The sequence below is a fragment of the Stegostoma tigrinum genome, chromosome 1 (assembly GCF_030684315.1).
Source record: "Stegostoma tigrinum isolate sSteTig4 chromosome 1, sSteTig4.hap1, whole genome shotgun sequence".
NCBI classification, from domain to species: Eukaryota; Metazoa; Chordata; class Chondrichthyes; order Orectolobiformes; family Stegostomatidae; genus Stegostoma; species Stegostoma tigrinum.
Window position 1 is genome coordinate 93,561,572 of NC_081354.1, and position 17,532 is coordinate 93,579,103.

The 17,532-nt window shown below is 41.0% G+C and overlaps 1 long non-coding RNA gene across 1 annotated transcript in view; it reads left to right on the top strand.

The window, feature by feature from the left end:
- The first annotated feature begins 1,661 nt into the window (after positions 1–1,661).
- Positions 1,662–17,532, top strand: part of LOC125452304 (uncharacterized) — a 168,966-nt gene continuing 153,095 nt past the window's right edge. Inside the window, exon 1 of the long non-coding RNA XR_007247528.2 lies at positions 1,662–1,686. This is a non-coding gene — a long non-coding RNA (uncharacterized LOC125452304). The remainder of the gene's footprint in view (positions 1,687–17,532) is intronic.

Here is a 17,532-nt window from a genome sequence, read left to right on the forward strand (position 1 = left end):
TGTTATTGTAAATTGTGAACAACCCTTATATTCATATTTGCTAAGTCTACTGAACCACTCTAAAAGCAGAAGAGCATCAGTGATTAAAAATCTGAGTACCTATTCAACTGTTTTACATCCATTATCTTGATTGACAAGAAATGAATGGTATTGAACATTGGCACAATAGAAACAGTTATGTGCAACACTTGAAACAGTACTTCACAGACAACGTAGAAGTTCCCAGTTTAGGTTTGTGTCATGTTTATTAGATGCCACAAGAAAATGTGCAAAAGTGATGAGCACATTCATCATTCTTTTCCTTCTTCCACCAACGAGTGAGCTAAATACATTTTCTCCCTGAAGCCTTTTCAAATATCAGAAACTTGTACACATTAAAGGACAAGTTTCCCACATTTCGGCACAAATTAAAGGGCAAGCTCCCCACTGCATGACTCATGTTGTTCCTCTTTTGGGCTGGCAGTATTGAGGCAGCTCCGTTCCATTCTTACCCTTTTCAGAAATATTAGACTCTGCTATAAGGTTGTGTTTTGGCATAGTATACCAACTTATTACATCAATTTTTGCCTGTGAACTTCTATCCATATTGAGTTAAAGAGTCACGGGATACTTTCCATGTTGAGCAATTAGCACTCCCAGGTCTACAAAACTGTTTTAAGTATGTTTTGTCAGATCACGGCTTTCATGTGATTGTGTGAAATGGGTAGTAGTAACTTGGCAATCCATTTTGCTTCTATCACATTCTTTTTCCCCTGTAGGGCTAATATTGACAACATTGAGATTACCCTGTTTTATTTCCAAGAAACATTTTCCTATCAATCTTTGGACTGAATTTGAGTTCAGTGTCTAATCCACCGCACCATCCATTCTGAGTTGATTTATTATGTAGTTTAATAAAACTAAGAAGTACCGACACTGTCCTTATCAGACATGCAACGGTGTTATAGATTTAAATTGGATATTCTAAACTATAATCTAAATGGGAATAAGAATATAAAGCGAGGATGATAAAATCAGCCAAGCAACAACACTTTCAGCTAATTTAAATTCTAATCTGCTCAATCAACCAGGCTGAAAATAAGGTTTGCTTATTTCAGATTTAATTATTTTAATATAAAGTGGATATTTTATGCTATTTTAGCTGAAAATATCCCACAATATGATGTAATTTATTATTCAAATGTGTTATCAAAATTGGGTTCATAAGGATGTTCAAAAAGTTCAAATTACATGTACACAATCTCTGTTAGTATTTTTACGCAACAGTGAGAAAAATGAAAAAAGAATCAGATAATGTTTGTGTAGGAAAGGACATTAGAATCACGTGGTATTGTATAATGAGCAGCAGACACTACTTCTTCAAAAAAGAACATTCCTTACAGAGTTATGACTAATGAATAAAAATGAAAGAGTGAGATTCAGAATATCCAGCTTGCAAACTCAGTTAAATGTATCTGTAGCCACACTTGGTATTAAACAGTGACACGCATACAAATAGATAATTACTAATAAATCATTTTTTGCCACTGGTTTAACGCATTGTTTAAAGTAGGTTCAATCTGAATTTTTTTTTCTCAATTTTCATGTCTCCCAATTGCATAAACATGAGCAGGCAGATTATGTATTCATCATCTTAACCATATGCAAGAACATATCATAGCCTGACGTGGAACGGCTAGAGGATTGGTGAGTAGCTGCTGCATGGTTTTTGAGGCTTTTCTTTTCTAGAACCTGGTGGATTCCAACAAATAAAAGATACTTGGAAGGAATATTCATTTCCAGCCTGTAGGATCATCATTTGTCTTGAATGTCAAGAAAACTTCAAACTGAACAGTGCAGTTCTTTAAATCCGACACAGGGAATATTCTGTCTTTTACTCCCCCTGAAGTAGCTCTGTTTACATCTGCATATTTTGCATGGTAATCTTAATTCATTTAGAAAACTGTAAACTAACATTATTTATTCAAATAGCACTTGTCTTTTTGTATTATAGTTGTTAAGGTGTAATATTACTGCTACTATACTTAAAAAGCAATACATTCTCTATTGTTGATTATTATTAATCTCTTGGTTTAAATGAGATTGTCATTGTCGATAGGCATGGTATTTCATTGCAATGAGACTCGCGATAATGATTTACTGCCGTTAATTATTACCAACAGGTTCAGTCATAGAATGCATTTAAAGCACTGAAATATTCATAACAGTAACTTGTGCAGTGATATTTTGCAAGGAAAATACCCAACTGCTTATTCGTGTTTTGTCACTTTTTCATCTCCTGCCATTTGTATCTGATATACCAGATTATGAAACTTTGAATTCAATAAATAGCATAGTTCTTGATCACAATTTAAAATAGGCACAAGTGAAGAATAATAATTTCTCAACATGTATTCGTTTGAATGCTATTGTTTTAAATGCAACAAATAACACTAAATCATAATGTTACAGTTTGTCACTGATCGATCTATATCAATTTATTTTCAAGCATTTCATATGCTGTGGGAAAATTTGCCAGTCAAAGATAGCCCTCACTTGTCACAATCGACAAGTACAATGATTTATTTCTAAAATCTTTGTCTGCCAGGAAATGCTAGGAGAAGAAATCTTTTCATACAGTGAAATATTTTTGCATTGCAGTGATTTTTACTTTGCAGAAAATAATAACAATATTGCAAATATTTTCACTTCATTTCCAGGGTCTTGGCAGGTTTGCAATGAAAGATTCACTCATCATAACCTTTCACCATAATCTTTCCGCATTTTGGTGTTGTGTCTCTGCAACATCAACTGAAGAAAATTAATTTCACATTCCATGACTACACCGAACACACTTAACTTCATTGCACCATAATCCCTCAATTACTTCACTACTTGTGTGCTGTCATGCTGTTTCTGTGACAAGTATTACTGACTGAACAGAAATGTTCTCCAATTAAACATTGTAACATGTGAAGGCATTTTCTTTGGCCTTGATTGCAATGTCGCTTCTTTAGCCAGTGATTCCATTCCCCCCTGCTGTCTCACTGATTGTTAAGTTCTAATTTATATTCAGGTTTAAACAAGATTATAAAGCGCTATATACTCGAGAGTAGCTGAAGTTAGTTACTTAAGGAAAACAGTTGAAACAATTTTGTGTGCTTCTGTTCTAAGCTTTTTTTTAGTTCCAAAACACATACACGCATACATACATACATTATTATGTTTATAAAGTCACCTCAGTGTAATTTAACATTGAATGTGTTTATGAACACAGTGCTGGAATTTAGAGAGTATGAGGCGAAGGGAAGAGGAGAAGGAGGCAATCCTATTCTCTTTCCAGATAAATTAGAAGCTGCTGATGCTGGAGTCTGAGATAACAAGGTGTAGAGCTGGATAAGTATAGCAGGCCAGGCTACATCCAGAATGATTTCATTTCTGAAGAAGGGTCCAGACTGAAACATCAGCTTTCCTGCTCCTCTGATGCTGCCTGACCTGCTGCGTTCATCCAGCTCCACACCTTGTTATCCCTGTTCTCTTCCTAATTTTTTTATGCTGGAGGAATTGTTTTTTATCCTACTTCAGGGAAAGGAACAAGCCGTTTTGTGATTAGCTGAGAAGTGGTTATGATCAATTTGATTAATTAAAGTATTAAAAATACAAGGACTGCTGTAAGATTAACTAAATATAGAGCAAACTAAATGAATAATTTCATAAAGTAATTATGCAGTTCATTAAAACACATTAGGAACGCCAAGACAGCTGAGATGTTGCAATTATAGAATACGGGAGTTCCTCGATACCAATGCAATCTAGGGCAAAACTATCAGCAGGCAATGGTTTTGGCTCAGAATATGTGAGCTTGAGGCCAAGCTATAGACATTGTCACACATAAGGGGAAGGAAAAATACTTGGAATATTTGTTTCTGGAGGCACTCACGTCCCATTGTATAGGGACTTCTGACTATGTCAGTGGCCAGGAATAAAGCAATGTGACAATGAACTTTAGGCAAGAGGATTCAGAGGGCAGAAGTCCAGGAGCTCAGCCTTTGTAATTATCCAACAGGTTTAAATTTCTTACGAACCAAAAACATTGTTTAGTAGACTGACCATCAGAACGAGGTTGCTGGTATCAAATGCCATTGCATAATTTGATGCATCTAATTTAAAATTTGCAAATTTTCAAAGTCAATTTGAAACCCATGCATGCATTCAATTTGTCAGCCTTTTTCAACATGTTTGCAAAGGGTGTAACGACAGTGCTGACATTCAGAATAAACTTGGAATAAAAGCCACTTACCGAGGAAACAGACTAGACATAAAAGGGTCATTCTGGCTGGCAAGATGTAATGAGTAGTGTATCACAGGGGTCCATGATGGGCCATCATCTTTTTGCAATTGATATAAATAACCTGGCGAAAGGTGTGTTGCAAAATTTGCTGATGACGCAAAGATAAGTAGGTGGGTACTTTGTGAAGAGGTCCTAAGAAGCTTGCAAACTGATGTAGATAGGTTACGAGAGTGGGTAAAAAGTGATAATTGGTGCTAACATGGGAAGAAGTATGAAATGGTTCACTTTAGCAGGAAGAAGCAAAAAAATGAATTTTATCTAAATGGTGCGAGATCACAGATCTCTGAGATGCAAAATTATCTGGTGATTCCAAGTGCATGAAATGTGCTTACCTACTGAATGGCAGAACATGTTTGAGGACTTGAGCAATCTGAGGATGCTCTGAATTCATATGTCTGCATGTATGATCGTATATCTCCAGCTAGCTCAAAAGGTACTAAACTTTATTGTCTACATTGACCTTGAGCTTAGTTTCCAGCGTTATACTGTCTTTATCATAAGGCAATGATTTTAACTCCAGACTAAACCATTTCAATGCTGTGCTGACTAGCGTCCCATTTCTAACACTACATAAAATTGAACTCACATTATATATCTGATGCTTTTACCTTGATGTTAACTGTTGAATACGGTCTTGGTCCGTGTCTCACTAACTTACATTTGATCCCCATCGACCAAAGTTTCAAATTTAAAAATTTAAGCCATGTTTCAAATTCTTCCATGGACTTGTCCCTTCTGATTTCTCTAATCTGCTTCAGTTCAGACTTTATGAATTGCCAACTCCCTGTGTCTCACAATTGGCAGCCGTGTTTTTATCTGATTTGGTCTAATGTTTGTAATTTCCTCCACGCACCACTGTCTTTTTGCTTCTGTTTTCTTGTTTAAGATGATACTTAACACATACCTCTTTAGCTGACCATTGAACACCTGTCCTTATATCTCCTTTTTTGTCCCGGTGCTAATTAGTTTTCTTTCTGGTTATGCTCCTTTGGTGTACCTTGGGAAATTTCAGGGTATTAAAGATAATGTGCAAATTTAAAGTGGCATTCTTTCCTAAAACAGCTGTGGTGTGAAAAAAACAGCTCATTTAAAACATTATTCATTATTATTTCCTAAAGAGAACATGCATGCACAAGAAATGCCTTCACTTTAATATTTTAAATATTGATTCTGTCTGCTCTAATTTTCTTTGGATAGATTTAGAAGTAGATATGTCCTTGCTGATTACATTGTCAGTTAATCACTGATGTTTGTTTTCATGCAAATATTGTACATCACTACTTTGATTGTTACGTCATCAATGGCAACATATCACTTAAGTACACACTTAATGCACATTCATACAGATTATACTTTAACAAAACAGAAGAACAACAAAAACATTATCAATCCAGGAGATGCAGCTTATCTTCAGAATGCTGTACCCTATTATGAAGCATACCTGTGCTGTATGAGCTGGATCTAAGGATTTTTTCTAACCACCGAAAGAATGCAACTGCTCAAAAAAGATAGTACATTGTGAAGATTAAGCCAAATCATTGCTTTGCAGGAGGTGTAACTGAGTACTTGATTGATGCACTGGCTTGTCTGATATTCAATGGTAAATGCACCTCCTTTCTCGCTGCAATTCAGACCATCCATTTATGACAGTAATTTTCATTTTGTTATTCGATCTAGAATTTTTAGTTGATTATGTTGTCTCCTTTGCAATGGGGAGACTACATGCAGCCATTTGGCAAGATAGAGCTGTTACTTGAGAAACATTGCCATCCCATCTGCAGGTAAGCATGCAAAAAGGACATTGAAAAGAGACAAAAATGATCCCTGTCATATTTTCTGCCATTTTAAGCAAGCAGATTGTTCAGAGGTGACCTTTCATATTCCCACTTCAATTACTTTAAAGCTGATTTATTGTGGTTGCAGTTTAACTGGAAGAGCAGCCTGTGTGTGAACGCTGGAGTGCAGTCCTGCAAAAATTTCTTTTCTCATTGAAATTGTTGGCATGTAGCACGCTCGCTTTAGCTTTCTAGCTGCAGCAGGACGTGCAGCTACATTTTTGGCCTTAGCCTGTTTCAGCCTCTTGGCCAAGATTAAACAACCAGCCATTGGTGTAGTCTAGACATCTAGGTATGATCCCAGGCTGTGTCAATGCCCATATGCTTCACATACATTGGTGCTACTATTAAGCAGAATGATCAGGCTTCTCAATACATATTCAAGCAGAGCAATACCTTGGGAAAGAGGTGAGAAAATTAGCCAAAAGTGTAAATAAATAAATAAATGCTTTTGAACTACTTTTGGATTTTTTAACACCATTGTACACCATTGTTCCTGATTTGCAGCATCCGCAGTTCTTTCGGTTTTTATTCAGCCCTTTGAGTCTATTCTGCCATCTAATTTGATAATGGCTGATCATCCACCACAGTAGTCTGTTTCTACTTTCACTATGTATCCTCTGATCTCTTTAGTCCTAAGGGCTATATCTAACTCCATCTCAAAAACATTAAATATTTAGGCCTCAGCTGCTTAACTTGGCAAAAGATTCAATAAATATGGAGCTGGAAAAGCACAGCAGGTCAGACAGCATGCGCGGAGCAGGGAAGTAAATGTTTCAGATGGAAACCCTTCATTACAACTACAGAAATAAATGGAGGAAGGAAGGTGCGGCTGGGTGGGGGTAGGTGGGATGGAAATAGGTGGATGCTGGGAGGGGAGTGGTCAATGGGAAGTGTGGAGTGGATAGGTGAGTCAGAAGATGGACAGGTTGGGGATGGAGAGATTTTGAAGCTGGTGAAGCCAATATTCAGAGCTTTGGGCTGTAAGGTCCCAAGGTATAATATCAAGTGTTGTTTGTCCAGTTTAGATTGAACCTCACTCTAACATTGGAGGACGCCAAGGATGGATATGTCATTGGGGAGCGGGATAGGGAGTGAAAGTGGATGGCTACTGGAAGGTCTGGTTCATTGGCGCATGTAGAGCGCAGATGCTCTGCGAATCAATCCCAGAGTCTGCATTTGACCTTCCCAACACAGAGGTCACCACGTCAGAAGCAATGGATACAATAGATGAGGTTAGACGAAATGCAGATGAATCTCTGCTGAAATTGGAAGGATTGTTCGGGACCTTGGATAGAGGTGAGATTGTAGGTGTAGGGGCAGGTATACCATGTCATGTGGTTGCCGGGAAAGCGACCGGATGTGGTGAAGGGTTGGTGGGAGTGTAGAGCTGCCGAGGGAATCACAGAATGAACAGTCCCTGTGGAAAGTAGACAGTGGTGGGGAGGGAAATAAATTTTTGGAGGTGAGGTCTGATTGTAGGTGGCAGAAATGCCAGACCATGATGAGTTGTATTCGAAGGTTATTAGCGTGGCATTTGAGGACTGAGGGGTCTTTATCCTCACTGTTGATGAGAAGAAGGGGAAGATGCGGTTGAGTCCATCCTTAGTAACAGAGGAGGGGAAATTATGGTCCCCAAAGTAAGAGGATATCTGGGAAGTCCTAAGGTAGGACATCTCATCCTGGGAGCAGAAGTGGCAGAGTTGGAGGAATTGCAAGTATGGGATGGTATTTTTGCAGGGGGCAGGGTGTGAGAGGAGTACAGTCAAGGTAATTGTGGGAGTCAGTAGGTTTGAAATGTATGTCAGTGATGAGTCGGTTACCAGAGATGGAGATGGAGATGCCTAAGAAGGGGAGGGAGGTGGCAGAAATGGACCCCGTGAATTTGACTGCATCGTGGAAGATGTTAGTGAAGTTGATGAACTATCTGAGCTCCTCATGGGAGCTTAAGGCAGCATCGAGACAGTCATCAATGTTTTGGCAAAAGAGATAAGGGATGGTGCCAGTGTCATTGCTTAAGGGGACTGTTCCACAAATCCTACAAAGAGGTAGAGCCACCCCTTTGGTTGGAGGAAGTGGGAGAAATCAAAGTAAAAATTGTTGAGGGTGAGGAAAGGTTCCACCCAGCTGATGAAAATGTCAATGGAGGGGGACTGTTTGGGCCTATGGGACACAAAAAGCGGAGGGCTTTTGAGCCATCCTCATTGGGGATACTGGTGTATCAGAACTGAATGTCCATGGTGAGCATGAGCTGTTGGGTGCCAAGGAATTGAAAGTTTTGGATATTGTGGGTGGCATGGGTTGTGTGCTGAATGTAGGCCAGAGGTTCCTGGACCAAAGCAGAAAGAACGGAGTCGAGGTAGGAAGAGATGAGCTCGGTGGGGCAGGAGCAGGCAGCAACAATGGGTCGACCAGGACAGTTGACTTTGTGGATTTTGGGTAGGAGATAGAAACGGGCAGTGCAGGGTTGGGCAACTGTCAGGTTGGAGCCTATGGATAGGAGATCGCCCGAGGTTATGATCTTGTTGGTGGTCTGGGAGATGATGGCTTGGTGGTCAGAGTTGGGGGCATGATTGACCTGTATAGGTATACTCATGTCTTCTTGCACAACTCCACTCCCCTTTCCCAATCCATTCCCATTCAGGTTATAATTTGCCTTATTGTTTTTCCTACCAAAATGGAGAAGCTCGTATTTATCCACATTATACTTCAATGGCTGTGCATTTGCCCACTCACTCAACTTATCCAATCACACTGGATCATCTCTAAGCCTTTCTTAAAATGCATCATCCCACCCAGCTTCCTGTTATCTACAACTTGGAGATATTCCATTTAGTTCCTTCATCTAAATTGTTTATATATATATATTACGTATAGCTGGGGTTCAAGCATTGATGCCTGTGGTAGCCCACTAGTCACAGCCTGACACTTGTAAAAAGATTCATTTATTCATATCCATTGTTTCCTGACATCCAACCAGTTCTCTATCCATGTCAGTACTCTACCCTAATCCAGTGCATTTTCATTTTAAATGCTGCTCTCCCAAGTAAAAAGGGCGATGACAGTGTTTGGATTTTGTCGTGAAGTTTATGTACAGTGTTAAATAAAATTCCAATGTACATTCAACATGACTTATGAGCACGATTTGTATATTTGTATTGAGAGTTGCAATCTATCTAAATGATCAATTTTTGTGTAGGTGTATAGCAGACATGAGTCAATTTTTGACCCTCTCAATCTGTTTGTTAGCCTTAAGGGGAAATTCCCAAGCATAGCATCTAATAGCAACAATTACTCAATTTGAGTTTTAGACTTAAAAATACTCATCTTTTGTGAACAACCTACCTAAATCTGACATGATTCTGCACTTTGTTTAGTGCCCACTGGCACACTGTCTGTGCCAATAGTCTTGGCCAAGTCACAAGAGCTCCCTCCCATTATATGCGCCACTAAATATTCCCAGACTTTTGTGGCCCAGAAACTCTAAGTAATCACCATCCTCTGAGCACAAAGAAAGGCATAGATTTTTCAAGTCATATTGAATGCTCGGAGAACAAGGCAACAGATTCTGCATCTAAGAAGCAAATCTATTCATTCTACTGAGATAGACATCAAGAGCCGGGGGAGGGTTTGAGTTCAGGCATGATTAAAAAGTGTAATTCTGGTCTCTTCTATGTTTTAGAGGGAAATGATCTAACCATAACTTCATTAAAACCTCATGCAACACTTCAGGGGAAATAATGCCATAATTGTAACATCACTGGACCCAGTAAACTAAAGGTCCCACAAAATACTTGGGCTTCAGTTAAGCCTTTGACAAGGTTCCACATGAAAGACTAATTAGCAAAGTTAGATTACATGGGACTCAGAGTGAACTTGCCAATTGGATTCAAAATTGGATTAACAGCAGGTGACAGAGAGTGATGGTGGAGGGTTGTTTTCTAGACTGGAGACTAGTGATCAATGGTGCACCATAGTGTTCAGTCCTGGATCCACTGCTTTTCATTCATTTACATAAATTATTTGGATGTGAACATAGACTATATGGTTAGTAAGTTTGCAGGCGATACCAAAGTAGGAGGGAGTAGTGGATAGGGAAGAAGACTATCTCAGAGTACAACAGAACCATGAGCAAATGGGCTAATGGGCTGAGGAGTGGCAGATGGAGTTTATCTTTGATAAATGTGAGATGTTGCATTTTGGTAAGGCAAAACTGGGCAGGGCTTACAGAGTTAATGCTAAGGGAGTGTTGTCGAACAAAGAGACAGAGCTCCTTGAAAGTGGAGTCGCAGGTAGAAGTGTGGTGGTGAAGGCATTTGGGACATTTGCCTTCTTGGTCAGAACATTGAGCACAGGAGTTAGGATGCCATGTTGCAGCTGTACGGGAGAGGCCACTTTTTGCATACTACATACAATTCTGGTCACCCTTCGATAAGAAAGATATTGTTAAATTTGAGAGGGTGCAGCAAAGATTTACAAGGATATTGCCGGGACTGGAGGGTTTGAATTATAGGGAGAGGCTTAATAGGCTGCGGCTTTTATTGCTGGAGCATCAGAGGCAGAGGGGTGACCTTATAGATGTTTAAATCATAAGAGACATGGATTGGATGGTGGAGTCCAAAACTGGGGGGCATATGTTGGAAGTGAGAGGGAAAAGGTTTAAAAAGGGACTGAGGGGCAACTTTTTCATGCAGAGTGGTGCATTTATAAAATGAGCTACTAGAGGAAGTGGTGGAGGTTGGTACGATTACAACATTTAAAAGGCACCTGGATAGGTATATGAATAGGGAGGGTTTAGCAGGATATGAGTCAAACGTGGCCACGTGGGACTAAGTCGGGTTGGGATGACTGGTTAGTGTGGACAAGTTGTACTGAAGGGTCTGTTTCTGTGCTGTCTGACTCAACAACTCGATAAGTGATAACTGTTGGCAACCAGGCGAAGTACCGTAATTGGTGTATGGGAGACATGAATTGGCATAGAATTTACGTGAAGAATATGAGGAGCCAAGAGTGGAGTGTGGCTTGGGATAAGAAGGTTAAGGGAAGTGCGACAGTTAAGGAATGGGGTGTGAGGGGAGGCAGGGAGGTGGCGGAGGGAGTTTGGAGTAGAAATACGAACAGCTTTTAAAATAATGAGGACAAAGAGCCAGAGACTTAAGACTGACTTTCTAACCAATCTGCCTCGAAACCTAATGACCCCTTTGGCTGTTTGCACTCTGCATTTGAGGTTGACAGGCTTCGCCTTAGCACACACCTTCACCTGTTCCCCAGGGGTGAAAATGGCCAAACTCAGTGTATCCTTTACTAAAGCTGCTCTAGGAAGTCAGGGGCTATCCCAACTCACGCTACCTGCCTCAGTAGTGAAAATCCAGTTCCTCTAGCCTATCCACTGTCATCACAAATGCTGTTGTCATTGTTTTCATGTGTAGGCATCTTGAACGTTCTTCTCAGTAGAGCAGCCCGGACCCCCATTTAAACCTTAAACAAACGACTTAAGTTAGGCAGATTTCAGAACAAATCGCATGACTCCTTTCAGTCTTCTGTTGTAGCATAAGGAGACAGTCCTAAATATAACAAAACTTTTCAAAAGTAACACCTCTTCCATAAAAGATGAGAAATCTTCACTGAAATGATGATAATTTTCCCAACACCGTCCAAAATATCACATCTTACAACATTCTACACACTTAACAGCCAAAATACAACAAGTACACTCTTCCTTGGTGCCACATTTCATTACATTCTTAGACATATTAACTCATTACCATTGATTGCATGTGACAATTACAAGATAAAGTCTGTCTTGTATAAGTTATAAAAGTTCTTTCTCTCATACAAATGAAAATTTGTTTAAATGTTCATGGCTTCACCTTCCTTCATGTGTAATTAATTATTACCCATCTAGCTTTGCACAGTTTGTAGTTTTCCACTCTCTCTGAAGATAAGGTGGTATAATTGGTTAAGTTTGGATAGATTTAACAAGAGTACACTGTTACTCGCTAACAATCTTTGGGATTTTTTGAATCAAGGCCAAATGCTCTTCCACAATTTCGCTTCTCACTTGGCTTCAATATCTTCCTTTGTTCTTCTTCAGCATTGGACATTAACAATTGGTTGTAGTCTTCAGGATTGGCTAACTTAGTCTCCCCATTTGCAAGAAAGCTTCTTGGATCAAGCTTCTTGGTGAATCAGGAGCCTCAATGCTGAAATTGTCTTTCAATTAGAGGCTGTCAACTTTTGGAGATTGTGACCAGAGTCCCAGGCTTCAGTGGCTTAACTGGTCAGACAATCGTGCTTTGCTTTTCTTTTTTGACTGATGGAGGGAGGGCATCAGAGGAGTTAAAGGCAATAGCAACAGGACAGGCTTCATTAACCTCCTCCTTGCCTCATCCCTGCCTTTCTGTGACCCCAGATCAGGCAAGGAGAAGCCCCACCAACCTGGCTAGCATATCGCTCTAGTTTCAGGGCCATTGTGCTTGATGCTGAGTAGTTAGGTAAGTTGAGGCCCTGAAGTGTTTAATAATTGGCCACTTAAGATTATGAATTGGTGATGAGTTGAGAAGGTTATCTGTGGACATTCTCGACCAGTTAGTTCCTGAGATGACTAGAAGGACAATTGTCCTTCTTGAGACAGCACGTGCAATTATTTTCAATTCTTATGGACTTACACCCACTTTTAGGTAGGAGTTAATCACACTCGTTATTGCCAACAAGCAGTGAATCACTATTGAGGTTTTCACTACAAATTTTCATAGTTATATATGTTTCTTTCATAGTTATAAGTTTCATATTGTCTGAAATGGTAACAATCTCCATTAGACAAATTCAATATTTTTCCTCCTCTTACCAGCTTACAATTCTCCTTCACTGCTTTCAGACTGTTGTTCACACCATGGTAATTGGTCTAAATATCCTAATGCTCAAATTAGTTTGACTCTGTAACTAGTTTGCTGAATTATTTTCCACACTGAGGAAACAAATATGCTCAACTTATCACTCACAAAAGCAACAGCTTCATCATTTTGAATCATGACAACTTTGAAAACCCAAAATCTTTCTCACAGTTTCACAGCACATATATTAATTAAAACCAAGTCACTTTGTTCTGAAGCATGATCTTTCTTTTTTTCTTCCAACAACATTCAGTGCTGCTGTGCCCTGCAATGAAACCTTTGACATCACTGACCTAGGTTTTACCAGCAGTTTAATTCAAGAAGTTTCACCTGATGCACTCGATGCATTTTCACCTCTTACCATTTCACTGGAGTTGTCTGACAGCACTTGGAGAGACTTTACCTCCAGCTGAGGCATTCCCATTAATGGGGAACTTCGAAACAATTCTCAAAGTTACCATTCCAGAAATTAAACAACATTTTCAAATGATTTTATGTAAAAGAGGTTGTGGACAACTTCTGTCCCATCCCAAATCAACATATTGATAAACAAAATGCTTTCTCAATGAAGTCTTACATCACTTACTATAATCAGCAATGGAGCTGACAACATTCAGTTGTCTGCCTGCATCACTAGTGAAAGATGTGGGAAAATCTGTCTTCACATGGCCATCATTGCTGTGGAGGAATCTGTCATCATGAGGCCTCCCTTCTGGCAAAATATAACAGCCCAGATTTTCAATCTAGATGTGAGTTGTGCGTAAAGGCTTTGCTGAACCCCCTTCATAGCAGACTCCACCAGACCACCCACTCCTCTTCTAGACTCTTAACAGCAAGTCCCCAGACCTGGAACCCTACATTAGGCCCAAAACCCATCTTGCCCCATTCCTGTCCTGCTGCCCACTTCCCTGAATCCAGATCAGGACCTGACCCGTACTTTCCCTACCTTCGACTGAGCCACCCTTTATCAACTCCAATCCAATCACCCTTTACCTTGCTCCACACTTGGCCTGCATTTCCCCACAGGGTCTCCATATCAGAACTCTATGATGTCTCTGATCATGTTTTTGGAATCCTTAACGGGGAGGGGGAGCAGTCCCAAGTCACGGTCCACATAGGCACCAACGACATAGGTAGGAAGAGAGATGTGAATTAAAGGCAGAAATTCAGGGAGCTAGGTTGGAAGCTTAGAGCTAGGACGAGCAGAGTTATTGTCTCTGGTTTGTTACCTGTGCCACGTGCTAGTGAGGCGAGGAATAGGGAGAGAGAGGAGTTGAACATGTGGCTACGGGGATGGTGCAGGAGGGAGGGTTTTGGATTCTTGGATAATTGGGGCTCTTTCTGGGGAGGTGGGACTTCTACAAGCAAGATGGTCCTCACCTAAACCAGAGGGGTACCGATATCCTGGGGGGTAAATTTGCTAAAGCTATTGGGGTGGGTTTAAAATAATTCAGCAGGGGGATGGGAACCAAAATTGTAGTTCAAGTACAGAAAAGGTTGAGAGTGGGGAGGCCCGAGATAAAGTTTCAGGGACGCAAGATGGCACCGGCAAGCAAGAAGTTGGTTTGAAGTGTGTCTACTTCAACGCCAGGAGCATCCGGAATAAGGTAGGTGAACTTGCAACATGGGTTGGTACCTGGGACTTCGATGTTGTGGCCATTTCGGAGACATGGATAGAGGAGGGACAGGAATGGGTTTTGCAAGTTCTGGGATTTAGATGTTTCAGTAAGAGCAGAGAAGATGGTAAAAGAGGGGGAGGTGTGGCATTGTTGGTCAAGGACAGCATTACAGTTGCAGAAAGGATATTTGGGGACTCATCAACTGAGGTAGTATGGGCTGAGGTTAGAAACAGAAAAGGAGTGGTCACCATGTTGGGAGTTTTCTACAGGCCTCCGAATAGTTCTGGATATGTAGAGGAAAGGATAGCAAAGATGATTCTCGATAGGAGTGAGAGAGACAGAGTAGTCGTCATGGGCGACTTCAACTTTCCAAATATTGACTGGGAACACTATAGTTCGAGTACTATAGATGGGTCAGTTTTTGTCCAGTGTGTGCAGGAGGGCTTCCTGACACAGTATGTAGACAGGCCAGCAAGGAACGAAGCCACATTAGATTTGGTACTGGGTAATGAGCCCGGCTAGGTGTTAGATTTGGAAGTAGGTAAACACTTTGGTGATAGCGATCATAATTCTGTTATGTTTACTTTAGTGATGGAAAGGGATAGGTGTATACCAGTGGGCAAGAGTTAAAGCTGGGGGAAAGGCAATTATGACGAGATTAGGCAAGATTTAGGCAGCATAGGATGGGGAAGGAAACTGCAGGGGATGGGCACATTAGAAATGTGGAGCTTATTCAAGGAAAAGCTCCTGTGTGTCCTAGGTAAGTATGTACTTGTCAGGCAGGGAGGAAGCCGTAGAGTACGGGAGCCGTGGTTTATGAAGGAAGTGGAATCTCTGGTCAAGAGGAAGAAGAAGGCTTATGTTAAGATGAGATGTGAAAGCTCAGTTAGGGCACTTGAGGGTTACAAGGTAGCCAGGAAAGACCGAAAGAGAGAGCTCAGAAGAGCCAGGAGGAGACATGAGAAGTTGCTGGCGGATAGGATCAGGGTAAACCCTAAGGCTTTCTATAGGTATTTAAGGAATAAAAGAATGACGAGAGTAAGATTAGAGCCAATCAAGGATAGCAGTGGGAAGTTGTGTGTGGAGTAAGAGAAGATAGGGGAAGCACTAAATGAATATTTTTCGACAGTATTCACTCTAGAAAATGACAATGTTGTTGAGGAGAATACTGAGATACAGGCTACTAGACTAGGTGGGATTGAGGTTCACATGGAAGAGGTATTAGAAATCCGACAGAGCGTGAAGATAGATAAGTTACCTGGGCCAGATGGAATTTATCCTAGGATCCTCTGGGTAGCCAGGGAGGAGATTGCCGAGCCTTTGGCATTGATCTTTAACTCGTCATTGTCTACAGGAATAGTGCCAGATGACTGGAGGATAGCAAATGTGGTTTCCCTGTTCAAGAAGGGGAGTAGAGACAACTCTGGTAATTAGGCGAGAGTAACTATGACTCTCTTAAGGGGAGTAACTATGACTCTATGACTCTCTTAAGTAAGTTCAAGGCTAAGCGTTGTATAGTAGGTCTTGAGCTGTCTTAGTTGCCCACTATGATGTTTTGATGTATTTTTGGCGCATAGTGTGTGTCGTGCCTCCCCGTTGGCCCCGCCGGTAAGCCCAGCAGTCCCGGCTGCTGGGTGACCAAACAACCAGAAAAAGTACGAGACGGCCATGGTCTATACAGACCAACACTCAAAAAACCAGTATGAGTCTCCAGTTCCACTGGAGCAGTCCGGTTGGGAAGCGTCCCGGATAAACAACCTCCCCGCAGCATCGTCCACAACCGCGAGCTGCGATAAATCATTCAGTTGTACATGCGTAACATCCGCAACAAGGTCCATCTCGGTCCAGGTCCAGATTGAGACAGCAACATAGAGACATTACCTCCTACCATACATGGAGCTGAGTTCGGTCTGACAGGTGCCGGCTCACCCTGTATTGGATGACTTGGATAACGTTGAAGAAGGCACCGTAAGGGCAGCCCATCCTGCGGTTGAGATAAGCATTACCACCCAAACCTTCTACAACAAAAGTTATCGACACACTGGGCAGAGACAAAAATAGCTGAGACTGGCGAGGAAACATCTGATGCAACTGCCTTCATGGAAGAAGTTGTTATCGAGCCAGTATATGACATTAAGACTCACGCTGTCACTGACACTTGACAGCTCTCCAATGACAATTGAGCAAAGCCAGGGCACGGGCCCCGCTGATAATGATGATAACAACCAGCCTCATATAACACCAGTATTATCTGATCCTTGGTCTGTGGTGATACTAGAGAGTAGACAAACATCGGCAAGCGATGTAAAGACTCAGAAAAGGCACTCCCCGGAGTGTTCCAAAATAGACCAGTGTGCCTTACTTCAGTTGTTGGTAAAGAGTTGGAAAAGGTTATAAGAGATAGGATTTATAATCATCTAGAAAAGAATAAATTGATTAGGGATAAGCAGCACAGTTTTGTGAAGGGTAGGTTGTGCCTCACAAACCTTATTGAGGTCTTTGAGAAGGTGACCAAACAGGTAGATGAGAGTAAACCGGTTGATGTGGTGTATATGGATTTCAGCAAGGCGTTCGATAAGGTTCCCCACAATAGGCTACTGTACAAAATGCGAAGGAATGGAATTGTGGGAGATATAGCAGTTTGCATCGAAAATTGGCTTGCTGAAAGAAGACAGAGGATGGTAGTTGATGGGAAATGTTCATCCTGGAGAGCAGTTACTAGTGGTGTACCACAAGGGTAGGTGTTGGGTCCACTGCTGTTTGTCATTTTTATAAATGACCTGGATGAGGGAGTAGAAGGATGGGTTAGTAAATTTGCAGACGACGCCAAGGTCGGTGGAGTTGTGGATAGTGAC